Source organism: Delphinapterus leucas, chromosome 15 (assembly GCF_059928025.1).
Source record: "Delphinapterus leucas isolate spDelLeu-1000000601 "Yukka" chromosome 15, BTC_Dleu_Yukka2, whole genome shotgun sequence".
Classification (NCBI taxonomy): Eukaryota; Metazoa; Chordata; class Mammalia; order Artiodactyla; family Monodontidae; genus Delphinapterus; species Delphinapterus leucas.
Window position 1 is genome coordinate 26,690,573 of NC_143143.1, and position 14,425 is coordinate 26,704,997.

A 14,425-nucleotide genomic window follows, 5' to 3' on the forward strand; every position below is an offset into this window, starting at 1 on the left:
TAAGGTGGATTCTTTACCACTGGACCACCAGGGAAGTCCCAATCTGTGCTATTTTGTTATGGCAGTTGAATCTAAATAATATACTACCTATTCCTTAATTTCATGGTCCCAGTTCCTTATTATTTATGAATTCATTATTTTATTAAGTGTATTCAGTTCTAGGTCACCACAAATCCTCTGTAAGGTGAGGTGAAGTACAAATAATATATGTAAAAGCATCTGTTTGAAGTTTTCAGTTGTCTTCAAGGCATCAACCTTAGCTTGGGTTTCCTTGAAAGCAAACCCCAAGACAGGGACCCAATCAGACAGTTTATCTGGGGAAATGGACCCCATGAATCACATTGAAGGAGGGAGGGGGGAAACGAGAGGGAAGGGAGAAGATCCAGTAAAGTTTCATTCATGAGCACGTTCTTGGGCAACTGGGGCTCCATCTCATTGGGAATCCTCTGAGAAACCATGTGAAACATGCCTCCTGAATTGTCCAGACTTAGAGGCCAGGATGTAGATTCACTGACTGTTTTTCCCAGGGTATTGGATCCCTGGCACTTCTCCCTTCCCTGTGTTGCTGGGCAAACTCCCTGGCTGGGAAGAAGATTTTGGGCAGAGAAGCAGAAAGCTGTGGGTTCCTGAAGTGGGAAGCCATCCACAGGCAGGAAGACCATCGACTTTGTCTACAGGTGAACTCAGAGGTGGGCCAAGGATACATGGGATCAGATGGGCAGCGCCTGCTACAACATCTAGGTAGTGAAACATGGTGTACAGGCGGCTCTCAACAAGGATTTGAAAGGCCATTAAGCCGAGTCAAATGCACTCTGTTTTATCAAAAGCCTGCAGATAAACATTTTAAACGAGAGTCCTTAGTTGAGGAAGGTGTGAATGGCAGTGCTTTCTGAAATCTGGCACATAATAATGTTCAACAAATGATTGGATGAGTGCATTTGTTACCACATTTCTTCCCCCAGCTTTTTGAGATATAACATTGCTGCATCATGTGTTACCATTATTTCTTCATTCCAGAATGCTGCTAATTGAGAGACCAACTATTAAGAGCAGCCTTTTGGGGGGATGGGAAATGACATTAAATATACATATCAGTTACATGATACATCCTGATTTTGGAAGAGTTAGAATGTGAAGTAAAAAAAAATGCATCTTAGAGACAAGAAAACAGTATATTCAGTTTCATAATACTGACTACCTACAAAGTACAAAGTTCTAGTCTAAACTCTGATGTGACTCCTCCATTAAAATTAATCAAGTATGTACTTATTATTTTTTTTAACATTTTATTTATTTATTTATTTATTTTTGGCTGAGTTGGGTCTCCGTTGCTGCACGCGGGCTTTCTCTAGTTGCGGTGAGTGGGGGGCTACTCTTCGTTGTGGTGCGCGGGCTTCTCATTGCGGTGGCTTCTCATGTTGTGGAGCACGGGCTCTAGGCGTGCAGGCTTCAGTAGCTGTGGCGCACGGGCTTAGTTCTCCACGGCATGTGGGATCTTCCTGGATCAGGGATCGAACCCGTGCCTCTGCGTTGGCAGGTGGATTCTTAACCACTGCGTCACCAGGGAAGTCCCCGTACTTATATTTTATTTAACATCTTTATTGATATAAATTCGTATACCATACAGTCCACTCCTTTAAAGTTCACAATTCAATGGTTTTTAGTCTATTCACAGAGTTGTGCTGCCATCCCCACTTATCAATTTTAGGACATTTTCATACCCCTTACCAAGTCCCTCCCCAGTCTCTACTCACCCCACCTCCTGGCTACCACTCATCTAGATTCTATCTCTTAAGATGTGCCTATTCTGGACATTTCATATAAATGAAATCATATAATAAAAGTAAACATTTTTTTCACCACTTACTTTATATACCAGGCACAGTCCTAAGCATTTGAATAGTATATAAATTAATCCTTCACAACTGATCTACCAAGTGGAGACTTACCATACCCATGTATCAGATGAGAAGACTGAGACACAGAGAGGTTAAGTGGTTTCTCCAAGGTCACGCAGCTAGTAAGTGGCAGAACTTGAATTTGTTGCCAGATAGTCTGCCCTGAAAACATTCTTAACCTTTATTGACTAGTACTGAGGAAATGTTAGAACTTGGATTATTCTGAGCCACATTCTGGGACTTTCCTTGCCATATGTTCAGTTGCACCCACTCCTCCATGGTGGGGCAACCTCCATGTGTGAAATCTGATAGTTTACGATTGTCCTCTGTAATAGGGAAGCCCCTAAGGATTGGAGCCCACCATGATGGAGAGGTTGCTCTGTGTTCTACCAATAGCTTGAGCCATTGACCCTTGAGTGAGCTATTCCCTGGCTGGATCATCTGTTTTCTCAACTATACAGTGAAAGTTTGAACTGACCCATTTCTAACGTATCATCTGGGGCCAACTTTGACTATTTTCATCTCTATCCTGCTCTCTGAGAGAAGATTATGCTTTAATAAATTAGCATCAATTCCAGTATGAAGATGCCCCTCTAATGAGACACTAAAGAAGCTGGTTTTGTTCTAGGTTAGTTTCCCAAAGTGAATTTTGAAAAACATGAAATCCATGTTTTAATATTATGAGATATTAAGCTAAGTTTTAAGAAAAGGAAAATTAAAAAAAAAAAAGGAAGATAGGGTTATGATACCATGAGTTTGGGAAACATTGAGTTAAGCAAAAATGGTATAGATGTCTTTATTGCAGGACTTTTCAGAGCCTTTAATGTCCTATAATCTTCACCACAGTGATTTCCTCACTGTAAGGGACTCACACTGGGACACACTGCAGGCTGGGACACCCAGCATCCCTTGCTAGGAACTACCCCTCCTCCTTAGCCATATCATGGTAGCAGGAGCAGCTGTGTAACTAGTCATCTGCTTCCATGTCCTCAGAGAGTGATCACCCAAATCAATTGGGACAATCACAATATGCTATCCCCTTGAACCAATGGGTTCCTTCTCCCGGAATCTGTACTTGGACCCCAGAGCAAGGAGAGGTAGTCTTTCCCCACAACATGCAAGATTCAGGAGTTTTCAGTACATTGTACTAAGTACTTAGTACGTGGTGTGTTCCAAGATGGGAAGTGCGGATGCAGCTTATCTCAGACTTATTTGTATTAGCCCTTTAAGGAGCAGCATAGTTTAGGCCTGTGCTCCACTGTTTCCACCTGGACTGTACTCTCATGAGTTTCAGGATATCCATTCAGACTGTATTTTTCTCCTGTAATGAGGATTCCAAATGTAGGTAATTGCTGGCATTGTTTCAATGGTTTCCACACTGTGTGGCTGATATCTCTGTACTCCTCTTGGTCTTTTCCTTACAGTCACAAAGCAGCTGGGCTTCTCCAGCCATCCTTCCTTCATTCAAAGCTAGATAATGGAAGAAAAGGTCATGTCAGCTACATTTTAAACTTTTTGCCAGTAAAGTTAAAGCTTACCCAGATTCTAGAAATCCTTACAGCAGAGTTCCCTTATGTCTCAATAGCCAAAATTGGTCTCATGTGATTCTCTCATGTGCTAAGGAGGCTGGGAAATTTGGAAATAGAATTGCTGTGATTGGCTTAAACCAATCCCGATCCATTGATTGAGGCTGGACACACAGCTTAATCTAAATTGAGGTTCTGTTTTCATGGAAAAAGGAAGGAATGAGTAATGGGGAGTCCAATAACAGTCTGCCATGCCTACAGGACCTCTGTACTTAGGTGGACATTTATGAGCCTTTGGAAAGCTTCCTGGTGCTCAGAGAAATACTCAAGCATCAATAAGCCAACAACCTTTCTTTCTGTTGTTTACCCTTGAATACTCCAGTTTCTCTCCTAAAGCAAGTGTGTGATATATAAGAATTACAGCCCCAGGCAGAATATAAGCATTTAAGGGAGCTGATCACTTTTACTCTTGATTAATACTCTAACTTGTTCTCACCCTGGCCTGGTTGTAAATGATTTCACCATTCTTCCCTGCTGCCAGTTAGTATCTGTCTATCTATCTATCCATGTATCTATCTATCATCTATCTCTATATATATCAGTTAGTGGGTTCTTATACATATTTCCTTAGTGTGCAATTGTTGTCCCTCAAAAAGGATGCTCCTTACTCTATGGCAGGCATTGTTCTAAGCATTTTACAAATACTAACTCATTTTATCTTCATAAGGGTAACAAGAGTACCCCATGATGTAGGTACTGTTATTAACACCACTTCAGATGGGAAAACTGAGGTGCAGAGATGTTAAATGACTTGTGGTTGAGTAAATGATAGAGCCAGATTTGAACCAAAGTTGTCCGGCTCCAGGGTTCACAATCTTAACTTTACTGTAAGCACCTCCATGGTGCAGTGGAGTGTCCATTGCAGGGAGGACACACGGCACATTTTGCCATGAATCATCCCTTCTGTCTTGTACATATGGATTGTAGCAGGAGCATCCATGTTTCAATGTGAGCCCATGTGGTCTTCTGACTCCAGTTCAGCAAATCATGGTATCCCACCTTCCAGAACCAATGACTGCCTTCCCCTGGGACTCTTTACTTCAACCAGAAGGAGGGGAGTCTGTTAGCCTCCCTTCCCAAAATACAAAATTCAAAAACTGCTGATGGCTGTGTGACTGGAGACTGGAGGGAAGAGGAGGGATTGTTTTAACCCTTGACTTCCATGGGTCATTCTAGGAAACTTACAAGAATGCTGTGTCTTTCTTCTTTTACTTCACTTGGGATTCAGTTAATGGCAACCCAAAGGCTTTATTAGTACTGCATGTGTCAGTTATTTATTGGTACTACAGTGCTGCATAACAAACAGTCACAAATGACAAACTCAATGACATACAATAATACACATTTATTTAGCTCTTAAGGTTCAGGGTTGGCTGCTATCAGCTGGCTTGCTCATGCTCTGTGGTTGGCTGCAAGTTGGGTAAGCAGCTCTGCTGAACTTGGCTGAGATCTTTCACAGGCAAGTCTGGGGGTTAAATAGGGATTGGCTAGTTTAGGCTGGCTTCTGCTGGGGAGATTGGCAACCAAGTTCTGTTCCATGTGACTCATCCTCCAGCAGACCAACGTGGGCATGTTCTTGTGGTGACGGCAGGAAAGATGCAAGAGTGAGAGATGTGCAAATGCTTTTCAAGCCTCTGTGTGCATGTGCCATATTTGCCTACATCCCATTGGCCAAAGCAAGTCACATGGTCAAGCCCAAGGTCAGAGTGGGCTGGCTCTGCAGAGTCATTGGCATAGGGTGCAGATGGATGTGGGTGGGTGCGGAGAATTGGGGCCAGTTTTTCAAACATCTACACCATGGGATAATGGCTTAGAAAAGGCTGTTTTTGAACAATCCTTGAGCTAAGAATGAGCTTTACATTGTAAAAGAATTATAAAATAATAATAATAGTAATTTGTGACAGAGACCATATGTGTCCTGCAAAACCTAAAATACTCACTATCTGGCCCTTTACATAGAATGTTGGCCAACCCCGGGTTTACAGCATGGACTCTAAAACCCAGCTCTGTCACTCACGGGCTGTGTGACCTTGAGAAAATTACTTGAACACTCGGATTCCTCATCTGTAAAATGGGGTTTCCAATAGCACCTACCTCATAGGACTTCTGTGAGGATAAAACAAACTATTGTATGTAAAGTCTTAGTCTAGTGCCTGGCACGTGGTAAGGACCAGGTAAGTCCTACCTAGTAGTATCACCCCCTAGGGGCATTGGGCCAACTGGATGGAGTGAGGAAGAGCTCCTGTTATACTATACTATTGAATAAACTTGGGACTTGGCATGCATACTTTGAGCTTTTAAGTTTGTCTAAGCCAAGCTCTGTTCAGCCCCAGGTGTGTGATGTACTGTGTTCTTAATCACATTTACAGGTGTATCTGTATACATACACAAACACTATAGAGAAATACAGGTGGTCTCATGCCAACAGAACGGCAGGTAAATGGAGACTTGCTCCAGCTGTCCTGTCTCCAAGGTGTCCCTCAGCCGACCCTTGGATCTCCTCAGGCTCTCCCGTCCTGCTCTGACACTGCATGGTTTCTTAGCAAAGTAAGGAGGAGCAGCTGTTTCCAAGAAGTGTTCCAGCAAGCCAAGTTTGGCTGGCGTCTGGGAGCAGCTGCTGCCGCTACTTCATGCTGAGTCAGTCACCACACTGCTCTGTCAAAGCCTAGGTAGGCAGAGAGGAAGGTGCCGACTCAGGAACCACCAGAGAAGTTATCACTTTATTCTCTGAAGTGATGGGGTGTTGAGGACTTTTGAAGAGGCACTCCAGAGGACCATTCTAGGACCTTGTGTACCATGCTTATTCGTTGGAATTTGTGTGTTATCTTAAAACCACTTAACCTTCCTAAACTTCTGTTTTCCTCATCTGGAAAATGGCAACAATTATGGTGTAATAGGGAAGAACAAATCCGACTCCATATTGGACCCATTTCTTTTACTTTAACCTTTGTATTCTGTTGCTTTTGCTGTAAGTTAATCACTAAATAGATGTTGCCTATAAGCTTAAATGCCCATCTCTGGGAACCCTGCCTCCCATGCCTGAGTTTTAAGTTTAAATACCTTTGTTTAAGCTCAAAGGAAACATCCTGACTCAGCCCACCTGTGAATGGCTACAGGAAAGAAGAAATTAACACATCCCCTTCAGAGTCTAGCTGGAACCAGGAAATATTTGCAACAACTTACTGCCTTTTTACTTTACCTCGTCACCTCCCCCTCTTTGTTCTATGAAAGAACCTAGCATCCAAACCTGGGCAAGATGATTCTTTGGGACACTAGTCCACCATCTTCTGGGCCTGCTGGCTTTCCGAATAACATTGCTATTCCTCGACCCAACAATTTGTCTCTCGATTTATTGGCCTGTCGTGTGGCGAGCAGTAGGAGCTTGGACTCAGTAACAGTGATTCTTGTCTCATATGGTTAATGATAGGGTTACAAGAGGATATTGTAAAGCAGGGAGGGGTTGGCAAACTATTGCCTACAAGCTAAGAATGGATTTAACATTTTTAAATGGTTGAAAAAAATCAAAAGAAAAATCATATTTCACAACATGTGAAAGTTATATGAAATTCAAATTTCGATGTGCACAAATAAAGCTTTATAGAAACACAACCACACTTACTCCTTTGCATATTGTCTCTAGAACTTTGTGCTATAGTGGCAGAGTTGAGTAGCTGTGATAGAACGGCTTGACTAGCAATATTTACTGTTTGACCCCTTACAGGAAAATTTTGCTGACCCTGATGTGGAACGTTATATTGGTTTGGGTTCCCCCAGGGGCAGGCCTCGAGACAAGGATTTGAATACAACTACTTTATTTGGGAGGTGATCCCATGTAACAACACTGGAGAGTGTAAAGTAAGGAGAGGTAAGGTAGCCAGTAAAGGGTGTGTTATCCAGATGGGTCTTTAGAGCTTAATCCCGTTGGGCAGCTCTGGGAATCAGTGTAGAATACAGCCTTTGAGATAGTCTGTCCAAGGAGAAGAATCAGTCATTGGTTGAGGGCTGCTCTGGGCAAGGAGGGAAGCATTGATTTCCTGGCATTTATGAGAACAAGCATGCCATCTTAAATGTAGTAAAGGTTCCATAGGTAGAAATTATTAATAAAAAGTAATGAGACAGTCAGCTTCAGAAATTGGCAAAGTGTGTTGGTTGAGTCGGACTCTGTGTGACCTTGGGCAAATACTTAACTTCTCTGAACCTCATTAAGACTTTGGTCAGGATTAAATGAGATAATGCTTGGCACTAAGTAAGTGTGCCATAAATTTTAATTACTATTAATACATATTGGATTGAAATATATTCACATATTGAGTCAGATTCATAAAACTTTAATGAAAATTGTTTCTTTTAAAATCCCTGAGCATGTAATAAGATTCTGTAATTAAAATATTTGAGACATCTGAGAGCCAGAGAAGTCAAATATTAATGAGTTAAGAAAGGAGAACTTAGGCTGATGGTTCTATTCTGTGGGAGTGTTTCCGAAGTGCATGGATGCCTGTGTCTGAGCATAGAAATGTCCTAATGCTTAATTAGTTCCCAAGGACTCTCCTGCAGATCTCATTTTTATGGAAGTTAGAAGGCTCAGGAAGTCCAGGACACATTGCTCAAAATCCTTTTTGTGTCCTTGAGAATTTTCAAACCAGTTTATTTCAACAGACCAATGTCTTGGCACACGTGTGCCAGTCCTTGGGTTAGGGATGGAGACACAGAGCTAACAAAGGCAAAGTCTCCATCTTCAAGGCATTCCTAGTCTGCCTGAGCTGTTCTTATCATGAAACACATCAGCATAACTAATGCTAATGAAAATAGAAGGAGGAGGTTGACTCTGAGCATGAGAGTCAGCAGAGGTGTCCCCAAGCTGGTGATAGGTGTGGGCCTGGAAGGATGAGACAGATTTTATCGTCAGGAAAGGGAAGAATGAACAGGTATTTCAGGAAGAGGGAGGGTAAGTGATGAAACAAAACCTTGAAAGGATGCTTACTGACTGAGCATGTTCCATCAGGAATGAGGCTGGAGCCAGAAGGATGGGGTTGTCGTCATCTTGCAATGGCACCTCCTGTTTGAATTTGAACTGTATTGTATTAGCAGTGGGGAGCCATCTGATGTTTCAGCTCAGGACATTAACATGATAAATTGTTCTATTAAAAATTCTTCTGACCCAAGCATGAAGGATTTAAGTGCAGAAGAGAGGGAAGCAGGAAAGAGATTCGATTCTTCCAATCCAAGGTCCAGAGAAGAGGCTGGAGTTAGATAAGTATTGGAAGAAACAAAAAAGTGGGGCATGGGGTGGTTTGAGTCTATTAATAATGAGCTTTCCTCAAGGGGCAGAAAGGAGAAACAGAGGGGGTAGTGGACAAAATGATATATTTCTTGTGCTTTTAGATAGGACTGCTGAGATGCTCAAGACAACCATTCTGCTTTCCCTTCTGGAACCTTCTTTGAACACTGGTTCTTCTGTGTGGAAGGTCTTGGCTTTGTCTTTTGGGTGACTTGATACTTATGAGAGTTATTCACACTTGAACATGATCCAAGAAGGGTGACGGAAGGAGAAAACAAAGAAAAATGGCACTAAGGATAGGAACAGATAGACTCCTTTGAGAGGTGGGGGGAGGGTGAGAGAAAAATAGAGAGATGGCTTCTTCTTTAAAAAAAAATTGAGGTAAAATTCATATAACATAAAATTATCATTAACCATTTTAAGTCTGGCAATTCAGTAGCATTTAGTTCATCCGCAGTGCTGTGCAACCATCACTTTTATCTAGTTCTAAGACATTTTCATCACCCCCAAATTCATGGTTAATGTAGTCTGTTACCTCTTGTGGCGACTTGGTACCTTGACTGTTTTTCCTGCCTATTGTTTCCTCCGAGGACGGTCAAGCCCACCCAAAGGAGTTTGGAGGGAGAACAGAAATCACCTAGGCAGCCCCTACCCATGGATGCTTGGTACAGAGATGCTCTCTGTGTGAGGGCTTTTCAGGGCTCCTGGAACCCTGGGAGCTGTTTGTTTAATGTTTCTTCATTTAGGAAAGATTGCTGTTTCTCGAATTGCTTTGTGTCGGTGGCTGCCTCTCCTTCATCTGATTAGTCCTGCTTCTTGGAGACATTCAGAACCATTTTTTGTCCTCTGTGGTACCATACTTTTTCCCTTTGAGTCTGTAGTATTTTATGCTCAAATTCTGGAAATGTGATGTGGCATTTCTCGCCTGATGACTACTAGCAGGTGACCTATCTCAGCAGCTGGTGATGGTGTATTATGGAGAAAGCAGGAAATGCTGATCTCTGTGTGTCTGTAGATCTCTTTTTGACTTCCCCTCCAGAACTATTTCCTTCTCGTGTTTACTGTCCTTTCAGCTCATCTCTTACATGTGCCAGAATTATCTGTTGCTTTGACATCTGTTCACGGAATTCTGTATTGGTCTGACTATGACAGAGACACTGGGGTCCTTGGGGGAGTTGAGGTCATATTTAAAAGATGACAATGGAAACATTTATTGAGTCCTGTGTGTGAATCATTGTGCTAAGCATGTTACATTCATTAACTAATTTATTCTTTCCCGAAAACATTTCAGGTATGTAAATTATTATTCCCATTTTGCAGATGAGGAAACTAAGACCAAGAGACTTGCTAAAGACCACAAAGGTAGTGAGGCCAGAATTTGCACGCATACATGTCTGATTCCAGGATTATATTTACCATTTTGACTAGATGATGGTACGTGTGTAGTCCTCAGATACTTTTGTGTTGGTGATTCATTCATATCTTTATTCACCTAATAAAGTCCTGGGAACTCCAGAATTCCTGAGTCACCAATGAAGAAGTCCAAAATTTTGGGCTCTGGACAAAATTGTGAGGAAAGGAAATTTGTCTGCAGGGTCTTCATCTTCCTCTAATTTATTCAAGTTTTTCTTTAGTTGTTCAGTGGCCTCCTGGTCTCTCCTTTTCCTGTTACTAGGGTACAGATGAATGAAGCTTTAAAATATTGCTTCCCAGGAGTATCCACATATTAACTAAATTCGAAACCTCAGTTAAAGAGGCAAAGCTCTGAGTGTGGGCTTTCGAGCATTTTCCATTAATTCATTTCACAAATGTTCACTGAGGGCTTACCTTGTCCCAGGCACTGCACAGGGCTCTGAGTACACAGAGGTGCAGAGGATGTGGCCCTATTCCTTGAGGAGCTCCCAAGGTAGGGGTGAGACAGGTGTGTACACTATTGTGCACTCCGTGAAGAATGCTTTAATGGCAGAACAGTCAGGGTGTTATGGATGCAAAGCTGGGAGCTGATGACTAATACTGATGGGAGTAAAAAGGATAGTCTGGAAAAGGGACAACTGTGGTGAATCTTTAAGGATGAAATGATGAGTGGGCAAAATAAAATCAGGCATTCCAACCAGAGGGAAGAGCATGCGTGTGATGGGGACAAGAACTTTTTTATTTTTTATTTTTATTATTATTATTTTTTGTGGTACGCGGGCCCCTCACTGTTGTGGCCTCTCCCGTTGCGGAGCACAGGCTCTGGACGCGCAGGCTCAGTGGCCATGACTCACAGGCCCAGCCGCTCCGCGGCATGTGGGATCTTCCTGGACCAGGGCACGAACCTGTGTCCCCTGCATTGGCAGGTGGACTCTCAACCACTGTGCCGCCAGGGAAGCCTGACAAGAGCTTTTAAAAATGTGTGAGTGTTCCAGCTTTTTTCACCTCTTTCCTCCATCCTCATGTTAACCAGAGTTGAGTGTTTCTCAGTTTGGTTACCTCCAGGCTCTTCAGGGTAAAAAAAAGGGGAGGATGGATAAAGAGAGAGACAGAATTGTAGGTGGCAGGAAAGGATTCTTGCCTGAAGCAGAAAGTTGGCAGGGGGAAAGGAAAACAGAGAGGCAACATAAAGAGTAGAAAGATAATGGGGAGAGGTGGGAAGAAGAGATACTTTTTGTAGTATGGAGGTTGGGGAGAGGGTCTGGGAGGTTGGTGAGAGAGTCTGGGAGGTTGGTGAGAGAGAGGATCTGGAGATGTTTTGAGGTGACAGCAATGTGAGAAGAGGAAATGGTGTTTAGAGAAATCTGGCTGAGGTTTATGACTTGGCTCCCCTTTAATGTTCTCTGAGAGACCCAAGTACAGAATGCAGTTCCTTTTCATTTGCTTTGGCTGCCAGACTGTGCCTCACTATGTTTTTTTTTTTTGCGGTACGCGGGCCTCTCACTGTTGTGGCCTCTCCCGTTGTGGAGCACAGGCTCCGGACACGCAGGCTCAGTGGCCATGGTTCACGGGCCTAGCCGCTCCGCGGCATGTGGGATCCTCCTGGACCGGGGCACGAACCCGCGTCCCCTGCATCGGCAGGCAGACTCTCAACCACTGCGCCACCAGGGAAGCCCCTCACTATGTTTGACTCCATGTATGGCCTGAGCCCCATGGGTCCTCAGAATTTATTTGGGTTACAGGTGCAAGGGTTCAAAGATATTTCGAAACATGGTTCATAGATAGGAAAGTTTGGGTTGTTACTGTCGCATTTCATCATCCAATGCATAGTAATTGTCCCCTTAATGACTGGGATTAATCACTCACTCACTCATTCATTCAACAAATATTTATTGAATACCTGCCAAGTGTCTGGTACATTTTAGTCCAGGTGATTTATCACTCTGCATGCTAAAAGGGTACCAATGAAAGGGAAGGAGGGATGGTCAGTTTCTGTTACAAGGAGTTACTATCAGATGGCCTTGGTTCCCTCAGGGAAGAGTCAACCCAAGGTTTGCCTAAACTCCACTGGAAATTCTTTATGCTTCCATCCAGTGTTGCTGCTGTTTAGATTATAAAATTATGTTTATCAACAACTACTATGTATTAATATTTTCTATATAAAATATGAAAAATATTTAGTTCTTATCCTTAAGGAATTTACAGATAAGTGGAGAGACACAGACAGAACATGCAATTTCAATCTAATGTGGTAGACACAAGGACAAAAGTAGGAAAGGCATTTAGGCTTGCCTGGGTGTTCATGGAAATTTTCCTGAAGGAAGAGATGCCTGAGCTGTGTCTTGAGAGATGTACAGAAATTGGTCAGGTAAAAAAGGTGGGGAGGTATCCCTGGCAACAGAAACAGAAAGGGCAAAGTCATGGAAATATGAAATAGCACACCTGTAGGAGCTCCAAGGAGTTCATTGTTGACATTAAGTCATTCAGCATATGAGTTTCTATAATATGACATTAGAAGGTAGCATATGTATTATGACACTAGAATATAGTATCTACAATATGACAGTATAATGTAGATTGGGTATACTTGGTCTTTCAAGTATATAAATGAAAATTATTGGTAATGATATTATGAGTAATTACAAGTAATGTAATGATAATACCAGTTTTTACAAAGCAAAAATGTACAATTTCTAATTTGTGAAGGAGTAATGCTGTAATTCACTTACCAAAACTGACAAAATGTGTCAACAGTCCTCAGTCTTGCCAAACCCTCCTGCCATCCTGTGGGAAATAGTAGAGAGAGAAAGTTATAGGTCTGAATTTCACACTTACAAATGGGGATGTCAGGAAAGGTACTCCTTCTCTCTGAACCCCCATTTTCTCTATAAAATGGAGACAAAATACTGCTCACCTCATTGGTTTGTAGGGTAGATTAAATGAAAAGTGGGTAAAACAACCTGTAGAGAGACTGGTCCATCATAGGAGCTCAGAAATGAGTATCCATATATCCACATGGAAAAACGTGGACTTCAGAATCAGACCTGGGTTCCAGTCTCAGACCTACCCACCTGGTTGCCAAGGAGCAAATTCCCTACTCCTCTGGGTCTCTGCTTCCTCATTGCTACAGTAGGCGTAACACATAAAGCACTTGGCACATAATTGACACTTAATAACAGCAGCTACTAAAGTGGCTCTGTGTGTGCATTTAGTTTTCTTGGACGCTTGTAGGTTGTATCAGGATAGACAAAGCTGACACAACCAATAGTGCTCAAAATGGGTGGCTTCAACACAAGATTATTTCTTCTCATAGACCAGTCCAAGTCGGATGTTTCTTCCAGTTGGATGGCTTCTTTCAGTGTGGTGGTTCAGGGACCCAAGATCCCTTTGTCTTGTGCCTTTGCATTATCCCTTTCATCATCAGTATCCAGCTGCATCCGTTCATGAGAACCAATCACACAGCCACATCTAACCACAAGACAGGATAGGAAGAAGAAATGAATTTTGGTGAACAGCTAGGAATCTCTGCCACATTGAGTGTCTTTAAAATAAGATTCCTGCCCCCTTGTGTCCCTGTTTACTTGAGAGCGATATTTTCCTAGTCATCACAGCAAATGCTGCTCCTGTAGGGAGGAGACCCATTGGATTCATGGCCCCCTCTGCTTTATTCCCTGCAAGGAGGCTGCAGAGATAATGGCAAAGGAGAAGTTGAGGATTCTGGGTCATCCCATTTGATTCAAGAGAGCTGGCTTGTAAAGGTCCCCTCCATTCCAGGCAATGCGATATCACTGACCAGCCGAAAAAGTTCGAGTCTGTTAACTTCACTACTGAGTGTGTATGTGTGCGTGCGTGTGTATAACAGGGGTTGCAAACTCAGTACCTGTGAGACCCCCCAGACAGGTAATATCAATGAGTGAAGTGGCCCAAGTGCGTACTGTGATGAAATGGAAAGTTCCAGAATGCCACAGTGGGCAGTCATTTTTCAGTCGCAGCAGTTTTGCATTGTGGAAATGTGAGCCTGATGTCAGATTGATATTCTAGAAATGTTGGAAATATAGATTTAAAAAAATTAAAATCTCCTTACTTTTAAATGTTGGCACCTAATCCAAATAAAAATAATACTGCAGGTGAAACAAGACACATCTGTGAGTTCTGTGCAGGCCTGGGAGCTGGCAGTTAGGGACCTCTGACATACATAATGTGAATGGGGACTCCAAGTTCTTATTTGTCCAGCTGGCTTGAAGCTGCTA

General features: G+C 42.6%; 1 long non-coding RNA gene across 1 annotated transcript; it reads right to left on the reverse strand.

Moving 5' to 3' along the window:
* Positions 1–1,379: 1,379 nt before the first annotated feature.
* LOC149747413 (uncharacterized) lies at positions 1,380–14,132 on the reverse strand. The gene is made up of 4 exons (XR_016387813.1): positions 13,090–14,132; positions 12,905–12,959; positions 8,466–10,433; positions 1,380–3,368 (listed from the first exon to the last, which is right to left on the reverse strand). It is a non-coding gene; the product is annotated as an uncharacterized LOC149747413 (long non-coding RNA).
* Positions 14,133–14,425: the final 293 nt, after the last annotated feature.